A 7,679-nucleotide genomic window follows, 5' to 3' on the forward strand; every position below is an offset into this window, starting at 1 on the left:
CACACATAAGTGTATTATCCAAATAAAAAACTGTACATAATGTAAAGTTTATGTTAAAAATTAAATGGTGATGATGGTGTTAACACATGGAAAAAACCCATTCTGGTTATTGATGGGATGATGTTTGATGTAGAGAGGACACTATTTTTGTAAAATCTCAGTTCCAGGGAGGGTGACAGAGCCAAACGGGATTTGGGTGTCGGTGTTCCTGACCCCTTCTTTGAAAACATCTCTGGAGTAAGGGCTGTGGAGTGGACACTGCTCACATTTGCTCCTGACAACAATGCTGACGCACACATGTGTGTGACTTCTGTAAACCCATCAGAGGGCCTAGTTCCTGTTAAGTTCCTCGTCCTCTTTCCCCACCTGCACTCTTTCTGTGGCTAGAAGTACTCTCGGTAGGGTATCAGCTACAGGTGCCTGCCCAGAAAGGTCCTAGAATCACATAACTTAAAGAAGTGCACCAAGATTTGGGGGGGAAGGGAAGGGGAGAAAAGAAAGCTAAGAGGAAAAGAAGTTCCCAAGGGATCAGTGACCTGTTAGCATCACCAGATGCCAGTCTAGAACCCACGGCTTCATGGCCCAGTTCCCAACCTGGCCCCCTTCACCAGGTTGAGTCGTTTCTGGGTTTCTCATGGGTGCCCTCCTGAGTACCCCTGAGCCTGGAGCCAGAGAACCTCATAGAACTGACCTGTCTTTCTTTGCCTCTTGCCTTATTCAGACCCAAGCATCCCTCTTTGCATTTTAGTTTTCCTTTAAGCTCCCCAGAGCTCCCTGTCTTGGAAAAGAGAAAAAAAATTTTCTCAGGGACCTGTTTCCTGGGAAGCATCAATGAAGGATATAGTTTAAAACCTCAAACCAAAGATGAAAGCTGGCAGCGACCATAGAGAGGATAGGGTTCTCTTTCTCATGAGCCAAAGACTGTCGAAGGACACGGATGGGCTGAGAGCACTTGAATGAGCATATTCCCCTTTTACGGCCAGTTTGGGGTTAGGGAGCTGCAAAGAATATAGAAAATAAAGTCTCTTCCCATAGTAGCACCGGGTCTAGAAATTCAGTTTTTTAATACAAAAGATAACCAAGGACCTATGAAATGCAAACACGGAGTAAATGTAGAAACTAGAACTGAGAAATAAAGTTCTTGCTAGGAAATAAAGATTTATCTGATTCCATGATCAAACAAACAGAAAAACCCTTTCCTAGATCTGTAAGTAACTTTGGAGAATCTAGTCAGGGCTCCTGGGGTTGCCACTGATTACTTTAACCTTCAAAGACAGTGTTTAGAAAACCTACGCGCCAATAACTGGGTGAATAAATTTGCCCTTCCCACATTTTGCACAGACAGGCTCAGCTCTGACTCCACTCAGTCCTCTAGCCCTTGCCAAATCATGCTTCCTCCCAGCTCTGCTTCATGACATGTGCTTCAAGGAAAGGTTGAAAAAAAAAAATCCTCAAAGGATTAAAAAAATAGACCGTGATGTAAAAAGACTACTTCCGAAAGCTTTTGTGTTCGGTTGTGTTGTTTGACTTGTGAAGAATACTTCCGATAGTTCAGGGTATAAATGTATCAGGGAAGGGAGTGGGGAGAACTCCTTGTTGAGTCCCAAGTGCCTACTGTTGTGGCTGGTGAAAGAGAACACACCAGGTGCCCCCGAGAGAAAACGGGGCAAGGAAATTTCAGGAAGACGGTGGATGGGGAAGGACCTTATTTTTGCCTCTGTCCATCCTATTTGCTCACTGGAATGTTAGATTCATTGCTTATCCACTCACTGTACATGCCTGGGTTCAGAAGTTGAATTTGGAAATATTAAAATATATCTGCATTGCGTCTACACAATGTTCTAGGCATGTCCTAGAATGAGATTCTCAAAATAATGTTAGGGTGTAAGTCTGCTCCCATTTTACAGATAAGGAAACTGAGGCTCAGGTTGATGTCAGCCTCATCAGAGGGTAAAAAGAATTTTCTAATAAATCCCTAACATTAGGAATATTCTTGAAGTGCCTGATCTCCTCCAGAGAGGTCAGAATAGAAGTAAGAAAGAGAGAGATGCTGGTTAGAGGTCCCCAAGGCTCTCTGTTGAGTTTCATTCAGCCTCCGTGGTGAGGAAGTTGGTTAGTGTCCTCCCCTCATCGTCTGGCTTGGGGCACGTGGAGAACTCCTGGGGCTCTATCTCAGCTCTGTTCTCAGTGCTTTCTGGGACTGAAATGCTGTTTGTGTCTCTCTTCTGTATGCCTGCACTCAGCATTTACTTTTTTTGGTTCCTGGAGAGTTATTTTCTCTTCTTAGCATGTGCCTAATCTTAAATATCTTTCTCCTTTTTTTCTCCGTAGACATCAGGGCTAATCCCATTAAACATATGCAAATAGTATGTTTTCCCATGTGTGTGGATACACACACATATGCACGTGCACACACATTGCCTTGTGGCCCCCCCACGAAAGTTCTCCTAACTAAACATTTTGGCTCATTTTCAAAAAGGTCCTGTTATTTGCAACTAACTGTCTCTTCTGTTTCATCTAGATGTTTGGTGGTTTTTGCCAAGCAGACAGAATAAGAGTTGAGGTGTGACAGGGAATGGGAAATAGAGTTTTGGATAAATGACCAAGAGTGTTGGTGGTCAGAATGACGGAGGGCCAGCTAATAAGACTGCTCTTCCTTCTTGGTCTGTTTCTGTTTGTTTGTTTGTTTGTTTTTGTTTTGTTTTTTTCCATATCATGTTAGAGTTACTTTCCTGGTCACTGACATCAAGATAACTGTTGAATTAGTGAAAGCTTGTTCAGTTCGTCTCTTAAAAGAGTGTTGAACTGGAATATTTCCATTAGGTTTCTAGGAGTTCCATATGACATAGTGTTTAATGCATTGTGTAAACGAAGACACTGAGCCCATGCACTCTTTTTTTGCACTCCCCTCCCATGTTGTAGCCACACTTCTGTCTCCTGCCACTTATATTTATGAGGGGAGGGGGCACACTGGGTCCATTTTACAGATGAGGAAACTGATCTGGGATCTGAAGGAAGATTTTTCTAGAGGGTTCGGTGAATCGGTCCTTCTGGACGGTCAGTTCACTTAATGTAAGCACCTTTGTCCTCATTCCTGAGAAATTCTCTAGCCATTTTAAGCTGGGGGTATAAAAGGTCTCTTAGGACAGAAAGGTTATTATTATTTAATAGCTATTTGGCAATCTTTTTATTGGGTCCACAGTGCATGACCACATTCTCCCAGGGACGTTGAGCTGTGCAGAGACCAGAACACTCAGAAGAACAATTTGGCCAGTGGCGTGTCTTCACTGTTGCCATATTTCAAAGCACATGACTACCCAGGGAGCAGAGACCAACTTGTTTAAAATGGAATCATTTCTCAGATTAATTTCCTCAAATAACATGTCAGCAGCAGGCAGAAAGAAACAAGGCAAAATGAGATGATCACTCAGACATCCCTCTTCTGTACCGTATCCATGAAATACTGAGTTTACAGTTTTGCAATTCTAGAACATTCCTCATTAGCTGTAGCCCTGGTCATAACCTCTTCCACTTAATTCTCTCTCAAACCTTTGGAAAGGATTTAAGATGATCCTTCAAAAGGATATTAACATAACATGTAGCCAATACCACAGCTGCCTTTTTAAATTAATAAGGTTAATTGTACTCCAGCAAACATAAGTTTGTCTTTGGCATTTTAAATACTTCTCATTGATCTGACATTTTGCTGTGTTAAGCTTTTAAAGGGCTCAAATCAAAGACTATTGATAGCTGAACAAATAGTGAAGGTCCAGATATATAAAAACGTGGTCAGTTTTTCCACAGAAAACAATTACAGTCTTTTGAATTAAATTTGGTTTTTACATTAGCCATTTAAGACTTATAGAATTATTTCTATTCTCACTTAAGCTAATTCAAATAAATGAACAGTATTGACTTTTTAACCTTGTTTCATTTTTTTTTTTAATCTTAAATTTATTAGGTTTGTAGCTTTGGGACCATGACCATGAAGGAAAAATTCCAATTTAGAAATTAAAGATTCAGATAACTATTTGAGGTCAAATTCTGATGGATTTGGGGAAAATGAACATAGCACTTATAACGTTCATGTTTCACAAATTTTTCACTGGCAAAGGATGTATGTCAATTGCCATTTTTTTTTCCCAAATAAGAGATAAGGTCAAAAATAACATTTTCATAAAAATTCAGTAAACTGAATTTAACTAATTCATGGCTCGATATAACTAATTTCATGGCTCGATGTGGCTCACACACTTTCCAAGCCTGAGAGTCCCCAAAGATTTTTTAATCAGTTGTTTTTAACTATGAATCTCAATCTTGTTCATCCCCCCTGCTAAAACAAAGTTAAAACCATATACCTGCCAAATTATTTAGTCGGGATAATTCAATGTTGTTTATCGTAATGGAATGTTTGTGCGTATGTGTTTATGTATAGTATATATATTTCAAACTGAGTATTCAGAAAGAATTCAATGAGTTAATTTGGTGGCTTGAATAAGAAGTAGATCATGCAAATCATAAATAATGGCCTTCTTAGAAAAAGAGGGTAAACTATTCATCTTTCACATGTGTTAGAAGACTTACTGCATAAGACATGAACTGGTCACTACCCATAAGAGAGAAATTGAATGACACAGCTTTAAATACCCATGTCTGAGTCTACTTTAACCCAACATGAATGGGATTGAAGTCCATATAGAGGGTTTTCAGTCACAGAAACATTCAAACACAGTCCAAAACCCACATCAGAACTAGCTTGATCTCTTGTATGGCGGAGCCCAAAGCAAGCTGTGTGCTCTACTCAGTGGTTTCCATTTGGGAATAGATGTTCACGTACCAATCACAGCAGCTTATACCTGTCATATTTTAATCCACTGCATGAGGAAGTGCTACTAACTGTATTAAATATTTCCAAGCATAGCTACTAAATTACACGTTTGCTTAACACCTTTCTATGATAGAGGAAGTATATACTATGGTTGTCTTCTTGTAGTATGTCTTTTCTTTTTGTTCAACGTGTTAGCAACTGTTTTAAGGAATGGGGTTTGAAATGTGTGTGCAAACTGATCTGTACATAACTCCCAAGACAATGAAAGTGCCCAGTCCTATGGTGTAAAAATGTAAATACAGGAAAATTTCATTTTTCTAATAAAGATAATTTCTGCCAATTGATATGAAAATGAGAAACGGAGTTATGGTCTTTGTTGTCATCATCGTTGCTGTGGTGAGCATCACTGGTATCTCAGGCTGGCTTGTTATTACAAAGCAGCCATAACTCGATCCCCCCCCCCCCTTTGTGCACCAGATGGATCTAGAGGGAAGCATGAAACTGAGAAGAATCCACGGTTTGGCCTCAGGATTTAAGCTGCATTCTTTGCCACCATCCCTTATCTGGACCTCATTTCCTGTGCAGCCCTCCTACCTGCAGTCTTGACTCCGGATGACGGTAAATTTCAAAAAGCCCTGTGAATTGTGATTTTGGGGATGGTTAAAGACCTTCCCTCCTTTGTGTGTGCCAGGAAGCAGCGTGTACTGCAAAGAGCCACCCTTCATTATGTGACTTATATATGACTCACAGATGTCGCCCTTGTTTACCAAGGCCAGACATAGACGCCCCCCCCCAAAAAAAAATTCCCTTTCTTTGCCTCATAAATGATTAGCTAAACTTCTTATCCCCACTGACCAGTGGAAACAAAATGCTTGTGGACCGATTGTTGCCTAAGCTTTTCTCCTTCTCCCAGGTCCCTGGCTCTGGTCTGCCTTCAGCCTGAGCTAGCACATAACCCCTGAACAGCCCCTCCGGGGGACAGGCTGGCCTCAGAGCCCGCACATAACCCCTGAACAGCCCCTCTGGGGGACAGGCTGGCCTCAGAGTCCCCGACCTGCTGTCCAGGTATGCTGCTGTGTTCACCTCACTTCTACGCACCCTGTTCTTTCTAGCTGTGTTCGCTCCGCCCTAGAAATAAGAAACTCTTGGCCTAGCCCTTGGGATGCTAGCAGATCTTACAGTCAGAGCCCTCTCCCTATCCCAATGGTCCCTCTCCCTTATTACTACAGTACTTTTCTTGCCCTTAAAGTAATTTTTCTAAAGGAAGTCACTCCTACCTAAGCCAAATTTAATTTTCTTTATTTTTTGACAACGCTCATCCCCAAATGAAGTGACATTTCTAAAACTGAAATAAGACCGTGTTCACTTCAGCTCTCCCTTAAAGCCTTTAGGTGAACACAATGGCCTGCAGGAAGAGCCCAGATTCCGCGGCCCAGCGTCCGGCGCTTTCTTGTCGACCGCCAACCTTACGCTGTGTCAGAGCCCCTTCTCCTCTGCAAAGGAGACCCCCTATGCCCTCGTATTCCCAGGCTTTCACTCGGCTCTTCCGCCCTCCGGGAATGCTGGTCTCCTCCGCGTCTCCTCGTCCACTCTTCATCCTACTCGGAGATGGATTGTCAGGAGAAACCTCTTCTCAGCCTTCCCAAGCTCTCCTCCAGCAGTGGAGTTAGCAGTTGACTGATCCAGCCTCTTGTGCACACTTCTATTACATAATTTGGCAGGCTCTACTATATTTTTTATGTGTGCTATTTCTCCTTAGAATGTCAGCTTTTCCCGGGGGTGGGGGCGGCACAGCATTTTTTACCTTTGAATCCCAGCGCCCCAGCCAGCATCTGACACAGCGAGGGCACACCCTGAACATTTGTGGACGGGTAGAAGGCCGGCTAGCGGTGAGAGTGGATAGCGGACGAGTGGGTGTGAGGTTGGATGCACAGACAGATGAAGTGCTTTGGAATCTGTTCTTGATTTACCTCCCTCTCTACCTTCCTCACAATATCTCACCCAGTCCTTTGCTTTCCAATGTCACTGAGGACCCCCAATTTTTTCTATTTGGGTCTAGTCTCCCCTGTAAGCTCTAGACTCACATATACATATCTATATTTTATATCTCCACCTAAAGATGTTAAAGACATCCAAAACCCAAAATGTCTTCAAAAGCACTCTGGACCCCCCCACCCCCCCCAGCACACACAGAAATCTGATCCTCCGCAGGTTTCTGAACTCGGGTCACTGCTACTGACCTGGTTTTCAGGCCAAGTGCCTACCGGCCACCCTTCACTCCTCTTCCCCCTCACGTCCAATCCAGCGGCCAGCTCTGTGTGGAGGATCTTTAAATACACTGAGGGCCCATCTGCTCCTCGTCACTGCCCCCCAGTCCATCACCTCCCCTCCACACCCCTGCAGTAGCTCTCTAGCCTGCTTTTTCTCTTCCTCCATGTTCATCCATTCTCCAGCCAGAAGCCAGGGTCATCTTTAAAGATGCTAAATAGATCATATCCCTCACCTTCTCTCGATATGTCAATACTTTTCCATGATGGTCAGAATAATATCAAAATTCTTCACATTCTAACTTCACGTCCCAAACTCATATTACAGTACACTCTCCAAGAAAGAGGATAAAATTTTCCCTTTTGCCTCATTCCCTGTTTTTGAGTCTCTTCTCATCTCCAGCTTTTTCTTCTTCTTCTTCTTCTTTTTTTTTTTTTTTTTTTTTTGAGCAACTAAAGATGGGCCGTTTCCAACACATTTTCCATGAACCAAAGTGGCACTAAATACCATCACTGCTATGAAACTAATTGGCAATTTGTGAGATGCCTTTACATCCATGTAGCCCCATTTGGGGGCATAATTA

Source organism: Saccopteryx leptura, chromosome 4 (genome assembly GCF_036850995.1).
Source record: "Saccopteryx leptura isolate mSacLep1 chromosome 4, mSacLep1_pri_phased_curated, whole genome shotgun sequence".
Classification (NCBI taxonomy): domain Eukaryota; kingdom Metazoa; phylum Chordata; class Mammalia; order Chiroptera; family Emballonuridae; genus Saccopteryx; species Saccopteryx leptura.